Source organism: Microcaecilia unicolor, chromosome 1 (genome assembly GCF_901765095.1).
Source record: "Microcaecilia unicolor chromosome 1, aMicUni1.1, whole genome shotgun sequence".
In the NCBI taxonomy this organism is placed as follows: domain Eukaryota; kingdom Metazoa; phylum Chordata; class Amphibia; order Gymnophiona; family Siphonopidae; genus Microcaecilia; species Microcaecilia unicolor.
In genome coordinates, this window is record NC_044031.1 from 655119052 (window position 1) to 655135703 (window position 16652).

Below are 16652 nucleotides of genomic sequence, written 5' to 3' on the forward strand. Positions count from 1 at the left end.
TTTACTGATAAACTTTATTTAATATACTGCAAATAAAAGCACATAACTAAGTGGTGTACATACAAGGTAAATAGAGTAAAAGAAAACAAGGAGAAACATATAGGAGCCTAGTTTACAATATTTGGCATACAACAACTATAAAGATCTATAATGGGTTGGAAGACTGCGGAGGATGAGGAGAAGATATCCAACCACTAGGGAACATAATACTCTTGCATCCCCCTCCCCCTCCGATTCCACATATTCCCTGTTAGTCCTTCCATTTGCATCATCACTTCGTTATCACGTTTGCCATAAAATTAACCATAGCAATAATAACATTGTTGCAAGAGTCCCATGAAGGATGATGCTTATTATTAAGAAAGTTTGTATCGGTGTTACCAATAATACAAAGGTTTTTTTTGTTAAATGTTTCTTAATAATAGTCATCATCATCCTTCATGGGACTCTTACAGTGTTATTTTTAACTTTATTATTAAATAAACCGTGACAAATAATATTTATTACTATCATTGAAAAAAAAAAGCGGTGCACGTTTGAAAAACTTTGAAGGACACAGCATCCCCTGGCGGCCGCCTGGAGCCCTGCAGCTGCACACCACCAGGCCCCGCTGCTCCCTAGTTCGATTGGCTACCTAAATGCTGCACGTGCGAGACGATAGGTGGACTCGGAGTTTCCTATCGGGACAACGGTGCGTTCGAATCGTCATCGCACTTTGTGTGCTGGACAGCCTAGTGGAGTGGAACAGCATGGGGTGAGTGAGTGAGGAAGGCCGGGGCTCACGCTGACAGTGGAGCTTAGCTGATTTAAGAGGCGGAAGTGGTGGGGGGGATGCGATGGCTTGTTAATTAATTTCTGCGCTTTGAATTGAAAGGGAGTGGGACATGCGTGCCCTGGCTGGGTGGCTGCTGCTTCTCGTCTTTTTGGCGCGTGCTTTTTTTTTTTTCCATTTTCATCGTGCTAGCGGTTGTTTTTTGTTCGGCATCACCCAGTTGCATCCTTGCTTTCTGTGTGGATCATACACAGTAAACGTTGATCTCGCTTCCCTGGGCGTAAAATGGGGAAAAAGGTCTGTGTGTGTGTGTTTTGATTTTACTTTAACAAGAGTCAACTACAAAAAAAAATTTGTTCCATTAAAATCGGGTCATGTGAGACCAGTCCTCGGGCCACACCTAGCTAATCCGTTTTTTCCCCCAAGAAATAAATATCCACAATAAAATTGCATGTGACTCTATCTCGTAATTAGATTGTAAGCTCTGTCGAGCACAGACGCACTCTTCGCTTTGTACGTCTAGTAGCGCTATAGAAATAGTAGTTCATATTCTTTGTGGTCCTCATCCTGGAAATGTGACAAGGTATGTCTTGAGGACTGGGCTGAGAACCCTTGTATAAAACAGATTCAGTGTTTTGTTTCGTTTTTCCTTGGGGGGAAAAAAGGTGCTGATGATAGTCTTGGGCAGAGGCATTTGGAGAACATAAGAGTAGCCATACTGGGTCAGACGAACGGTCCAAATAGACCACAGGGTTGCCAGGTGGAAAAATATTTTCCCACCCAATCCAGCCTAAAAACAGCCCAAACCCTGCCCCTGACACCCCCACCCCCACGTCATCACCCCCGCCGTCATCGGCCCCGCCTCCCCCGTCATCACCCCTGCCCAGAACGTCACTAACCCTGCCCAAAACGTCACTAACCCAGCCCTCCGCGGCCGAAAAAACCGCCTGAAAACCGCCCAAAAGAAAAAAAAGAAGCCCAAAAAACCGCAACCCGCCGCGGGCAAAAATTTCCCGCGGAGGGTCGTGGAAAACCGCCCAATTGGGCGGTAAAACCGCCCACCTGGCAACACTGACCACTATCCTGTTTTCCAAACAGTGGCAAATCCAGGTCACAAGTGCCTAGCAGAAACCCAAATCGTGGCAACAACACTCCATACTACAAATCCCAGGGCAAGCAGTTGCTTCCCACGTCTGTCTCAATAGCAGACTATGGCCTTTTCCTCCAAGATTTTGTTCAACCCTTTTTTAAACCCAGATACGCTAACCGCTGTTACCACCTCCTCTGGCAAAGAGTTCCAGAGCTTAACTATTTGTTGAGTGAAAAAATATTTCCTCCTATTTGTTTTAAAAGTATTTCCATGTAACTTTCTCGAGTGGCCCCTAGTCTTTGTACTTTTGGAATGACTAAAAAATTGATTTACATCTACTTACTCTACACCACTCAGGATTTTGTCGACCTCATTCATTTCTCCCCTCATCCGTCTCTTTTTCAAGCTGAAGAGCTTCTCATATGAAAGGAGTTCCATCCCCTTTATCATTTTAGTCGCTCTTCTTTGAACCTTTTCTAATTCTGCTACAGTGGGGGAAATAAGTATTTGATCCCTTGCTGATTTTGTAAGTTTGCCCACTGACAAAGACATGAGCAGCCCATAATTGAAGGGTAGGTTATTGGTAACAGTGAGAGATAGCACATCACAAATTAAATCCGGAAAATCACATTGTGGAAAGTATATGAATTTATTTGCATTCTGCAGAGGGAAATAAGTATTTGATCCCTCTGGCAAACAAGACCTAATACTTGGTGGCAAAACCCTTGTTGGCAAGCACAGCGGTCAGACGTCTTCTGTAGTTGATGATGAGGTTTGCACACATGTCAGGAGGAATTTTGGTCCACTCCTCTTTGCAGATCATCTCTAAATCATTAAGAGTTCTGGGCTGTCGCTTGGCAACTCGCAGCTTCAGCTCCCTCCATAAGTTTTCAATGGGATTAATGTCTGGTGACTGGCTAGGCCACTCCATGACCCTAATGTGCTTCTTCCTGAGCCACTCCTTTGTTGCCTTGGCTGTATGTTTTGGGTCATTGTCGTGCTGGAAGACCCAGCCACGACCCATTTTTAAGGCCCTGGCGGAGGGAAGGAGGTTGTCACTCAGAATTGTACGGTACATGGCCCCATCCATTCTCCCATTGATGCGGTGAAGTAGTCCTGTGCCCTTAGCAGAGAAACACCCCCAAAACATAACATTTCCACCTCCATGCTTGACAGTGGGGATGGTGTTCTTTGGGTCATAGGCAGCATTTCTCTTCCTCCAAACACGGCGAGTTGAGTTCATGCCAAAGAGCTCAATTTTTGTCTCATCTGACCACAGCACCTTCTCCCAATCACTCTCGGCATCATCCAGGTGTTCACTGGCAAACTTCAGACGGGCCGTCACATGTGCCTTCCGGAGCAGGGGGACCTTGCGGGCACTGCAGGATTGCAATCCGTTATGTCGTAATGTGTTACCAATGGTTTTCGTGGTGACAGTGGTCCCAGCTGCCTTGAGATCATTGACAAGTTCCCCCCTTGTAGTTGTAGGCTGATTTCTAACCTTCCTCATGATCAAGGATACCCCACGAGGTGAGATTTTGCGTGGAGCCCTAGATCTTTGTCGATTGACAGTCATTTTGTACTTCTTCCATTTTCTTACTATGGCACCAACAGTTGTCTCCTTCTCGCCCAGCGTCTTACTGATGGTTTTGTAGCCCATTCCAGCCTTGTGCAGGTGTATGATCTTGTCCCTGACATCCTTAGACAGCTCCTTGCTCTTGGCCATTTTGTAGAGGTTAGAGTCTGACTGATTCACTGAGTCTGTGGACAGGTGTCTTTCATACAGGTGACCATTGCCGACAGCTGTCTGTCATGCAGGTAACGAGTTGATTTGGAGCATCTACCTGGTCTGTAGGGGCCAGATCTCTTACTGGTTGGTGGGGGATCAAATACTTATTTCCCTCTGCAGAATGCAAATAAATTCATATACTTTCCACAATGTGATTTTCCGGATTTAATTTGTGATGTGCTATCTCTCACTGTTACCAATAACCTACCCTTCAATTATGGGCTGCTCATGTCTTTGTCAGTGGGCAAACTTACAAAATCAGCAAGGGATCAAATACTTATTTCCCCCACTGTATATCTTTTTTTGAGATATGGCGACCAGAACTGAACGCAGTATTCAAGGTACGGACGCACCATGGAGTGATACAAAGGCAGGCATTATAATATTTTCAGTGTCTTTCCTAATAATTCCTAGCATCCTGTTTGCTTTTTTAGCCGCTGCCGCACACTGAACTGAAGATTTCAGCTTATTATCTACAACGACACCCAGATCTTTTTCTTGAGTGCTGACCCTCAAGGTGGAACCTAGCATCAGGTAACATTGATTCGGATTATTCTTTCCAATGTGCATTACCTTGCATTTGTGCACATTGAATTTAATCTGCAATTTAGCCACCCAGCTTTCCAATTAGGTCTTCTTGCAATAATTCACAGCTCGCACGTGGGGAAACTAGGTCTTCCCCCCCCCCCCCCCATATGATATGTGTAGTCATGTAACCCAGATAGCTCTATCTGGAAGGTGGCTGCTTCTGAATCTGAGAGTCACAGATTTGAGGGTGGCTGGTGCAGACTAATTTACCTGTGGGAATAGGTTGGTTGGTGGGTTAGGGCCAGTGGGAGAATGGTAGGGACTGCAGCAGTGACAGACTAGGGCTGGCAGAATTCGTGGCCCAGGAAAAACTGCAAACTGTAAGGTTTCAGGTGGAGGAGGGCTTTGGGACACCTGCCAGCCAAAGCAGAAGACCGCCTCAATTTTGGGGGACCTGATCCCAAATTGGGTAGCGCCCCAGACCCCCAGTGCTCCTCTCCCCCATGGCTACACGTATAAAATTATGCCTGTGTACAAGTAATGTGTAGTGATAAGAATGTGGATACTTCTATGTGTGTCTGTGTCGGCATTTGTGGGGGAGGAATTGGGCAGAGTATGGGGGGGGGGGGGGCGGAACTCATACTTGTGTACACAATTTATTATTTGTTACATTTGTATCCCACATTTTCCCACCTATTTGCAGGCTCAGTGTGGCTTACATAGTACCGTAGAGGTGTTCGCCAATTCCGGTATGAACAAATACAGTAATGTTGTGGTAAAATAAGGTTCATGTGTAACAGACACATTAGGGAACCGTAGAGGGGAGGAAGAGTTATTATATGTCCAATATGAGCTTTGGTTTTGTTGTGTTGCAGGGTACAGGCATTTAAGTTGGGTCGGAAGGGTATGCCTTTTTGAACAGGTTAGTTTTTAATGATTTCCGGAAGTTTAGGTGATCATACGTTGTTTTCACGGCTTTTGGTAATGTGTTCCATAGTTGTGTGCTTATGTAGGAAAAGCTGGATGCACAAATTGATTTGTATTTGAGTCCTTTGCAGCTTGGGTAGTGGAGATTTAGGTATGTTTGTGTTGATCCTGTTGTGTTTCTGGTTGGAAGGTCTATGAGGTCTGTCATGTATCCCAGGGCTTCACCGTAGATAATTTTATGAACCAGGGTGCAGATTTTGAAAGCAATACGTTCTTTGATTGGGAGCCAGTGCAGTTTTTCTCGGAGGGGTTTGGCGCTTTTCGAATCGTGTTTTTTCAGATATAAGCCTGGCTGCCGTGTTTTGAGCGGTCTGAAGTTTCTTTATAATTTGTTCTTTGCATCCCGCATAAATTCCATTGCAGTAGTCTACATGGCTTAGTACCATTGATTGTATCAAGTTGCAAAATGTTTCCCTCGGGAAGAATGGTTTCACGCGTTTATTTCCACATTGAGTGGAACATTTTCTTTGTTGTGGATTTCACTTGGTTCTCTAGTGGGAAGTTACGGTCGATTGTAACGCCGAGAATTTTCAGGCTGCCTGAGATAGGGAGGGTATAATCTGGGGTGTTTGTTTGTGGGTTTCTTCGTATTGTATTGGGATGAGAGGATGAGACTGTGTGTTTTTTCTGTGTTGAGTTTTAGTTGAAATGCATTTGCCCATGAGTTCATGATATTCAAGCTGAGCTTGATTTTGTTGGTGATTTCTGTCAGATCGTGTTTGTAAGGAATGTATATTGTGACATCGTCTGCATAGATGAAAGGGTTAAGGCCTTGGTTGGATAAGGACTTGTCTAGTGGGGGTCATCATTAGGTTGAAAAGGATGGGTGATAGTGGTGATCCTTGAGGTACTCTGCATTCTGCTTTCCATGGTGATGATATGTTTGAGCTTGATTTCACTTGATATGTTCTAGTGGTCAGGAAACCCTTCATACAGCTAAGTATGTGTCCGCCAATCCCAAAGTAATCTAGGAGTCTTAGTAGTATTTTATGGTGTACCACGTCGAATGCATTGGACGTGTCAAATTGGAGGAGAAGTATGCTTTTACCTGTTGCTATTTCCTGCTTGAATTTGGCTAGGAGGGTAATTAGTACTGTTTCAGTGCTATGGAGGGGGCGAAATCCTCATTGTGATTATTATTATTACTAGTAAAAAAGGCCCGTTTCTGACACAAATGAAACGGGCGCTAGCAAGGTTTTCCTTGGAGTGTGTATGTTTGGGAGAGTGTATGTGAGAGTGACTGTTTGAGAGTCAGAGTGAAAGTGTGAGTGTGTGAGAGAGAGAGTGAGTCTGGGTGTGAGTGTGTTTGTGAGAGAGTGTGTGTGTGAGAATGAGAGTGTGTGCAAGTGTGTATGTGAGACACAGTGTGAGAGAGAGTGTGTGTGTGTGGGCGAGAGAGAGAGTGTGTGTGAGACACAGATTCTCTGTTTGAGTGAGTGTATGAGACCAAGCGAGTGTGTGAGTGACTGTGTGGCACATAGAGAGTGAATGTGATACAGTGTGAGACAGAGTGTGTGAGAGTGAGAGTCAGAAAGACATTGTATATGAGAGAGAGAGTGTGAGCCGTGCCCTCCCAATCCATGGCCATCTGTCCCCTGCCCCCTCCATTCATCCTTTTCCAGCAATTCCCCTATCTCCCTGAGCCCTGCCCTCCCAATCCATGGCCATCCATGTTTCTCTGTCACCTGCCCCCTCCATTCATCCCTATCCAGCATTTCCCCTCTCTGCCTGAGGCCTGCCCTGCAATCCATATCCATCCATGCCCATCTGTCCCCTCCATTCATCCCTATCCAGCAATTCCCCTCTCCCTGAGTCCTGCCCTTCCAATCCATGTCCATCCATGCTCCTCTGTCACCTGGCCCCTCCATTTTTCCCTATCCAGCATTTCCCCTCTCTCCCTGAGCCCTGCCCTCCCAATCCATGCCCATCCATGCTCCTCTGTCCCCTGCCCCCTCCATTCATCCCTTTCCAGCAATTTCCCTCTCTCCCTGAGGGATGCCCTCCCAATCCATGCCCATCCATGCTCCTCTGTCCCCTGCCCCCTCCATTCTTCCTTTTCCTGTAATTCCCCTCTCTTCCTTCCATGACCCCCCCCCCCTCGCATCCATGCTCCTCTCTGTCCCATGTCCCAGCCTGGCCCGCCCTCTTCGCATCCATGCTGTCGTTTTTCCCCTGCCCTCCTGCTCCCAGTGTTCAACTTTGCTGCCCACCCTCTTCTATCCCCCCAACATCCCTTTTCTTTTGTTTTTTTTTTTTAATTTACCTCCGTGGTGGCGGTTCCGGCAGCGCAGCGTCAGGGAAGGAGGCGGCGTTTCCGACGTCTAGCCTTCCCTTCGCTGTGTTCCGCCTTCTTCTGACGTCATCATTGACGTCAGAAGAAGGCGGAACACAGCGAAGGGAAGGCTAGAGACGTCGGGAGCGCCGCCTCCTTCCCTGACGCTGCGCTGCCGGAACCGCCACCACAGAGGTAAATCTAATATACTAAAACGGTGCGTGCGTGGGTGCAATCAGTTTTTTTTTTTTTTTCTGCCCTCGCGATCCGTGTGTTTTCCCCGCCCTCGACGTCATGACGTTTGACGCGAGGGCGGGGCAGAGACGGCTGGGTGGCTTCACACCACGAACGCCACGAACCCTTCAGGGAGTGTTTTAGTGACTTCAGAACGTTGTCCTCATTAGAACGTTCACGGTGCGTTTTATTATATTAGATTTGTAGCATTGGTATCCCACATTTCCTTGTCATCAAGCAAATGAAGCCATTACGTATGGGTTGTGTCCATCAACCAGCAGGGAGAGATAGAGAGCACTCAACTTTTCACAGTGCCTCATGGCCAGCCAGCTCCATTGCCTCTTCAGTATTTTCTATCTCCCCAAGCAGGGTAGCTGCAGCTTCTTCGAGCTCCATCAAAAATCTGCCTGGGGGTGGCTCCTGGCTTGCCAGTTGTTAGCCGGGGTGTTAGAGGCTATAGCAGCTTCACTTTGAAGGCACATAGGTTAGCCCTTTCCCTGCCTTACCCATGCCCCCGTGGATGTGGACATATTAGCTTGCTTTTCCCTGTCCTTTCCCACTCAGTGGATGCAGGCACATTGGTTCGCCTTTCCCTGTCTTTCCCACTCATCTGAGTTCAGGGGCGACCCTCTTAGCCGGTGGCTGTGGAACGCTTGTCCGAGCGAAAGGAGTTTCTCTGCTGAAAAACGGTAACGAGAAGTGAACCCAGCAGAACGCCCCGGGCGGTACCTTCTAGCTTCACAGAAGCGAGGTCTATAAGAGGAGTGGACTGCCTGGCCCTTGGAGGAAGGCCTCGGCCTATCTTCGGGCAAGCGCTGGGGTTTAGGATCTCCCAGGCCTTTAACAATTTTTTTTCCAACTCCTCACCAAATAGGAGGCGGCCTTGAAAGTGCAACTTCACCAACCTTTGCTTAGAGGCCATGTCCGCTGCCCAATGTCGTAGCCAAATAAGACGGTGAGCCGCCACTGCTACTGCCATGATGGTGCGCCGGCCCCCTCCTCGCTTCCTGTCATCGGAGGATGTCTTTCCCTCTTTGCCGAGGAGTGGGCCAATATTTCCTCAGATCAGTGGGTTCTGGACTTGATCAGAGATGGCTACAGAATAGAATTCAACGCCCCAGTAAGAGACGTATTTGTGGAGGCCTGATGCGTTTCTGCCGCCAAACGGGCGGCGGTAGAGGAGACTTTGCAAAGTCTGATTCAGTTAGGGGCTGTGTCCCCGGTACCTCCCGCTGAACACGGCTACGGCCGATACTCCATCTACTTTGTGGTGCTGCGAAAAGGTGGGTTTTTTTCGTCCTATTCTGGACTTAAAAGAATTAAACAAGTCCCTGAGAGTGCGGCATTTCCAAATGGAAACCCTGCGCTCCGTCATTGCTGCGGTACAGCCCGGAGAGTTTCTCATGTCTCTGGACCTGAAAGAAGTTTACTTGCACATACCAATTTGGCCCCCGCACCAGAAGTTTCTGAGGTTTGCGGTGTTGGGAAAATATTTCCAGTTCCGGGCCTTGCCTTTTGGCCTCGCCACAGCTCCCCTAACCTTTTCGAAGGTAATGGTGGTAGTAGCTCCTTTGCTCAGGCGAGAAGGTATCAGGGTTCACCCGTACCTAGACGACTGGCTCATCAGAGCAGACTCTGTAACAGAGAGCTATCAAGCTAAAGCCAGAGTGGTCTCAGTACTTCAAACTCTAGGCTGGGTCGTCAATATGGCCAAAAGTCACCTGACCCCCTCGCAATCTCTAGAATATTTGGGGGCCAGGTTCGACACAGACTCGGGCTATGTATACCTACCCGAGCTAAGGCGGTGCAAGCTTCAGAATCAGGTCCGTCTGCTCCTGAGGATGCCCCGCCCGCGAGCTTGGGACATTGTCCAGCTGCTGGGATCGATGACAGCCACATTGGAAGTGGTGCCCTGGGCGAGAGCGCACCCGAGACCTCTACAGTATTCCCTACTTCAAAAATGGTCTCCAGTTTCTCAGGATTATCAATGCAGACTTTCTTGGCTCCCTGCAGCCCGACTCAGCATGGAGTGGTGGCTCTCAGACAGCATGCTGCGGCGAGGAATGCCGCTGGCGCTCCCCGATTGGTGTCTAGTAGTGACAGATGCCAGCTTGAAGGGCTGGGGCGCACATTGCAAGGGGAAGCATGCCCAGGGTCTATGGACACCCGAGGAGTCGGAGTGGTTCATCAACCGCCTGGAGTTGAAAGCGGTGTTTCAGGCGCTTCTGGCCTTTCAAGTGACCCTGGAAGGATTGGCTGTCAGAGTGATGTCGGACAACACGACAGCAGTGGCCTACATAAATCGACAAGGCGGCACTCAGTGCAGAGCACTGGCCGCGCAGGCCGAACAGATTTGCCACTGGGCCGAGCTGCATCTTCAGTTTCTGTCGACAGCTCACATTGCAGGTCAGAGCAACGTGCAAGCCGATTATCTAAGCAGGCATCAGATCGATCCAGCAGAAAGGGAAATAGCAGACGAAGTATTCCTGCAGATATGTGCCAAATGGGGCAAGCCCGTGATGGATCTTATGGTGACAAGTTCAAATGCCAGAGTCCCGTGCTTCTTCAGCAGACGGAAAGATCCTTGCTCGGCAGGGTTGGATGCCTTGACTCAGCCCTAGCCTCCGGGCCTACTATATGTGTTCCCTCCATGGCCCTTGATAGGGCGCGGATTCGGCTTCACCCAGGAGAAGTGGTCCTAATCGCCCCGGATTGGCCCAGGAGGCCTTGGTATGCGGACCTCCGACAGATGCTAGTGGAGGCTCCCCTTCCTTTACCTCTGGTATCGAACCTGTTGTCACAGGGCCCGGTAGCCATGGAGGACGCCTGCCGCTTTGGTCTTATGGCATGGCTATTGAGAGGGCGCAATTGAGGGACAAAGGCTATTCAAACACAGTCATTTCCACTCTCCTGCAGGCCCGCAAGCGTTCCACTTCCGTGGCTTATGCCAGGATATGGCGCCAGTTTGAGTCTTGGTGTGCTTCAAAAGCGATCACACCCATGCGGGCTCCTGTCTCGCCGATTCTGGACTTTTTGCAGGATGGTGTACAAATAGGCTTGGCCTATAATTCCCTGCGGGTGCAAGTGGCAGCGTTGGCCTCCCTTCGTGGTAAGGTTGAAGGCGTGTCATTAGCTGCTCATCCAGATGTGGCACGGTTTCTTAGTGGGGTGCTTCGGCTCCGGCCTTCTGTGCGAGCACCCTGTCCAGCTTGGAACCTGGGGCTAGTTTTGAAGGCCCTGCAGGCTTCTCCTTTTGAGCCGCTTCGGCGAGCATCGGAGAAAGATTTGACACTAAAGGCCGTTTTTCTTGTGGCCATTACTTCGGCGAGACGGGTGTCAGAGCTCCAGGCGCTGTCCTGTAGAGACCCATTTCTGCAATTCTCAGAGTCCGGGGTCACGGTTCGGACTGTGCCTTCCTTCTTGCCTAAGGTGGTTTCAGCGTTTCACCTAAACCAGCCTATTTTCTTGCCCTCCTTTGATAAGGAGGAGTTTCCAGAATCTTTTGGGCAGTTGCACCTGTTGGATGTGCGCAGGACTCTGCTGCAGTATCTGCGAGTTACTATCTCTTTCAGGATCTATGATCATCTGTTTGTATTGCTATCAGGTCCTCGCAGAGGGTCTCCAGCGTCTAAAGCCACTATTGCCCGCTGGTTCAAAGAAACTATCTTTTCAGCTTATCTGCTTGCCGGCTGGTCTCTGCCTGTAGCCTTTAAGGCGCATTCTACCAGAGCGATTTCTTGCTCTTGGGCTGAAACTCTGTCATCAAGAGATATGCAGTGCAGCAACATGGGCTTCTAAGCTCTCTTTTGCCCGACATTACAGGCTGGATGTGGCTGCTAGGAGGGATGCGCGTTTTGGAGCACTACTACTAATACTATTTAGCATTTCTATAGCGCTACAAGGCGTACGCAGCGGTGGTGTGACCTGTTCCCACCCTATATAGGGATTGCTTTGTTACATCCCATACGTAATGGCTTCATCTGCTTGATGACAAGGAAGGGAAAATTAGGTTCTTACCTTGGTAATTTTCTTTCCTTTAGTCATAGCAGATGAAGCCATGAGCCCTCCCTGTATGATTGTCTGTATGCTGTGAATCTGTTTCAGGTTCTGTTCTTGTTTCCTGAAGTTCCTTTCTTGGGAGAAAGTTGCAAAACAGTATTCAGGATTCATGTCCACTTATAGGAGGATGAGTCCATTCCCTCCAGTTTATGTTTTGGAGGATCAGTTTATTCCCTCCAGGAGGTTGCGTGTATCCCCTCCAGTTATACAATAAGGAGGACGAGTTTATTCCCTCCAGGAGGATGTGTTCATTCCCTCCTTTTGAGTTCATGCCCTTGTTAAGGGGCCATCGTTTGCTGTGAGGAAAGTTCATGTTATTCCCATTGCGGTTCCATACTGCTTTGGAAGCTTCAAATACTGAAGAGTCAGTGGAGCTGGCTGGCCATGAGGCACTGTGAAGAGTTGAGTGCTCTCTATCTCCCCCTGCTGGTTGATGGACACAACCCATACGTAATGGCTTTATCTGCTATGACTAAAGGAAAGAAAATTACCAAGGTATGAACCTAATTTTCCCTTTCCCACCTATTTGCAGGCACAATGTGGCTTACATTTGCCGTAATGGCGGTTGCCATTTCCGGACTACAAATATGCACATGGTTTTGCAAACAAGTGCGTACATACATGGTGGAAGAACGCATTGTGATCTTGCGTACATATTAGCACATGGTTTTACAATCAAGTGCGTACATACATGGTAGAAGAATACATTGTGATCTTGTGTAGGTGTTGTTTGTTCATTAAGGTCATTGAGTTTGCTCGGTCGCATGATTAGGTCGGTCCAATCTTATTCTTCATTCTTATTGTTTAGTAATTAGGACGTTTGTTGTATGCCTTCTTAAATAAGTCAGTTTTCAGTAGTTTTCGAAAGATAGTTAAATCTTGCGTTGTCTTTATGGTCTTCATGTAATATTGTGAATTTGTTTATATAATCAGTAAGTTGATGCTACTGGGCGGTAGTTAGTGATTTCATATGTTTTTTTTCTTGGGATTTTTTGGTATTGGGGTGAGTAAAAAATACATTTGTGCCTACTGTACACGTGCACATTTACACCAGCTCCGGAGCTGTACAATATAGCATGATTTCTCTAACTTTTGTGGGACAAGTTTATGCACACAGAGATGCTTATGTGTCTTCATAAAATCAACTTTAAATAGGTGCCTGCTTGATCTTCCTATCTAAGCAACATCGTATAAAGTAGTGATGCCGAAACCTGATCCTGGAGGCACCCCAGCCAATCAGGTTTTCAGGATATCTACAATGAATATTCATGAGAGGGATTTGGATATCCTGAAAACCTGACTTGCTGGGCCGATTTGGCAACCACTGGTATAAAGTTACCCTGCACAGGTGCTGTATAAACACTCAAGTCTTGGTTAGACTTTCCAGAACAATGTGTTTGAATATATCTGCATTGTTCTGGAAAGTCTAATCAAGACTCTGGTGTTATGTGACTTGAAAGAGTAAAAAAAAAAAAAAATGCAGAGCTGCCAAGTTACCCAGTTCCAGGAGGGAGACTCTTTGGCCAGTCCTGGTTTTAAATTTATATTCCAAAGCAGTTTGGGATTTGTAGTCCCTGATTCTCCCATTGAAATCAGTGCTTCAGGTCCCATAATGCCTCTGGATGAGGTTGTCTGAAATCCGAGACTGGTTTAATATTTCTCTCCTGGAACTGGGTAACTTGGAAGCTCTGCAGCAGTTGCACTGAGCCACCTTCCTTGGCTGTTTGCTTTCCAGGCATCCTTAGTAAAGTATGCCTTTCCTGTAGACTCTCAGGCCCAGATGCATCAACCAAACGTTAAAAAATAAGAAACGTAAAAGTGCTTAACGATTTTTTAAAAACGAGGAATGCACTACAAAAACACTCCAGAAATGTTCGGCTCGGTATTGCAAAGTAGGATGTATCACTGAATCGTTAAACCCATCGTTAATCAGCGCCTAAAGCATGCGCAGAGCAGCCAAGCGTTATGCTGGCTGCTCTGCGCATGCCACAAAGGCCCAGCTGTCAAAACAAACAAACCTACAAACAGGTGTGTTTCGGGAGAGGGCAAAGGCGCTCGTCATGAGCGTCGTGTATGGACGCCTTGCCCCCCCCACCTCGCTGCTCTCCGCTTCCCCCCCACCCACAAAAAATCTCCAATTTTAGCAGCCCCGGGCCGGCTCTCCGCTCTTCCTGTGTATTCTCCCACACTAGCTCCGCCTCCTGCCATGCTCCGGTCCCGCCCCCGCCGCCCCCCCTTTGGTCGTTGCTGCCACTCCCCCCCTCCAACGACCCCCCCCCCCTTTGCCTTACCGGCCCGTGCAGCGCCTGTCACCTCTGCTGCACGGGCAAGAACAGCTGATCGGCGATTCAGAAGGCCTCCCCAGACGTCCCTTCTTTCTTCCTGGGCCCGCCCTCCTCTGACGTAGGTAAACTACGTATTTTACCTACGTCAGAGGAGGGCGGGCCCAGGAAGAAAGAAGGGACGTCTGAGGAGGCCTTCTGAATCGCCGATCAGCTGTTCTTGCCCGTGCAGCAGAGGTGAGAGGCGCTGCACGGATCGGTAAGGCAAGGGGGGGGTCGTTGGAGGGGGGGAGCGGCAGCCACGACCAAAGGGGGGGGCGGCGGGGGCGGGGCATGGGACCAGAGCATGGCAGGAGGCGGAGCTAGTGTGGGAGAATACACAGGAAGAGCGGAGGGCTGGCCCGGGGCTGCTAAAATTGGAGATTTTTCGTGGGGGGGGGGGAGCGGAGAGCAGCGGGGGGGGGGGGGGGCAAGGCGTCCATACAGGACGCTCATGACGAGCGCCCTTGCCCCCTCCCGATCCTTTTTTTTTTTGTTGTTTTTTGGTGCTGAGGGAGAGGGGAGCAGCGGCGACCTGGGGCGTTTTCGCCCCCCCCCCCCCCCCCCCCCCCAGTTATTTTTTTTAATGGATTTTGTAAACTTCTAGCAGACAGACAGGCCTAACGAGAGGTACAGACTCTCGTTAGATTTCACGGTGTTTCCTGCGTTAAACGAATCGGAAAAGGTTAGTGCATGTCATTTCAATGGGATTTGTAGAAGAATTGCTCATCTGCATTCAGTTTTCGTTAGCTGCTACTGTCGTCGGAAAATAGGCTTTGTGCATGGAAAGGATAGGAAATTCTGCCTTAAGGGCTTATTTAACGATGAAAAACGTTTAGTGCATCTAGGCCTCAATTCAGTGTGAAACCAATGAGCATCTGGTTCTCGGTAATCATTAGGCCCCACTAAGGCCTTAATGAAAGGAAAAATAAGAGCCAGTGTTTGCAAGTAATGTTGACTGTTTTGTTCCTTTCTTTGGAGAGGTTCATATCGAAGGCAATCTGAGAAAAAAGGGACTCTGAATTACAGTGTGCCAGGGTATAAAAGGCGAGCAGGACAGGACCAGTGTGTCTTAGTTTAATATATCAGGGAGTTTCCTTCTGGATACAGTCTTTTTAAGAAAAGGGCAGGCCTGTGTAGCCAGCGTGGAGGGGAAGTCTTGGGTAAATGCTTGGCAGTTGTTTGACTGTTAAAGCAATAACATTCCTTCCATTTCAGTTACAGGATGATTCCTCATCTGTGAATTCATTGTTCTGATGAGGAAAGCTTCTCGCTGTACTGTGCTCAGAGGAGAGTGTACGGGAGGAGACGAGAGGAATGCTTAGAAAAACACTTTCAAGGCAGAAAATTATGCTTTCCTGCTCTTTTGCTGTGGGGCAAGCATTGAGCAACTTAGTGGAATAGTGGTAAAGTTCCAGGAAGTGTTGGATGTGAAATTGCTTAACTGTCTTCAGGCTAGTGGAGCTCTGCGTTACCTACGTTCGTTAATGACAACCAGTGCGGCTGGGTGGCATGCTGCCTGCAGGGAGATTTGCAGCCATATTAAGTTTTGTCATACCCCTCTCCCGGTTCTCGCAGTGCTGATGCGAAATGAAAGACTACCGATCCCACAATGCACTGGGGCTGTCCAAGTGTCCCTCTCTCTAAACTGGCTCACTCATAGCCATATATAATGGACACTTCTGATATTTGCGAGGAGGAAGATGCTGTTAATGTTCTTAGGATTGACTGTCTTCATTATGTAAGATCTCCAGATAGGTTAGTTCTGCATGGTCCATGAGGGCAATGAACATCACTCGTAAGCCAGGATATATTAGAGCTCATTTCAACACTTCCACAATATCAGAGAGTCGTTTCCTGAAGTTCAGTAGGTATAATCTGCATAGGCAACATATTGAAATGTGCAAAAGATAATTTTTATATCTTTCTGACACATTTTTTGGTCTCTAGCGGTATTTTTGAGTGCTTGAGGATCTTCGCTTTCTCCACTCATGAGGGGTAATGAGATTTGATATACCATCATTCTGTGGTACAATCAAAGCAGTTTACATTTAGACAGCTAAGGTTCTGTCATTGAGGATGGCAGAGACCGCTAGTGGTTATAACATAGTAACATATAACATAGTCGATGACAGCCGATAAAGACCCCTACGGTCCATCCAGTCTACCCAACAAGATAAACTCATAGCATATGTTATAATGTGATACTACATATGTATACTTGATTTTGATTTTATGTATACTTGAGTTTGTTTTGTCCTTGCCAACTGTAGAAGTCTGCCCGGCACTGGTCTTTCTTACCAACTACTGAAGTGGTTTCCAAACCTGTCCTGGGGGAATCCCAACCAGTCAGGTTTTCAAGGTATCCACAATGAATATTCATGAGTTAGAATACAAATGTAACTTGTAGATATTCATTGTGAATATCTTGAAAACCCGACTGGCCTGGCGTTCCCGCAGGACAGGTTTGGAACCACTGGGTTCTGTACTAAAGTCCTGCACTTTGACTCCTGTAGCTTCTGCAACCAGGGGGGCACTCCTGACCAGTGAAATAATGGTGGGAAGAGACCCCTTTTGGAGAGAAACTGGCTGGTATAAAA

The 16652-nt window shown here is 47.9% G+C and overlaps 1 protein-coding gene across 1 annotated transcript in view; it reads left to right on the forward strand.

The window, feature by feature from the left end:
• Positions 1 to 672: 672 nt before the first annotated feature.
• The window catches only part of SLC43A3 (solute carrier family 43 member 3), a 247485-nt gene continuing 231505 nt past the window's right edge, over positions 673 to 16652 (forward strand). The window contains exon 1 of the mRNA XM_030186408.1: positions 673 to 754. The gene's annotated coding sequence lies outside the window, so the exon portion shown is untranslated. The remainder of the gene's footprint in view (positions 755 to 16652) is intronic.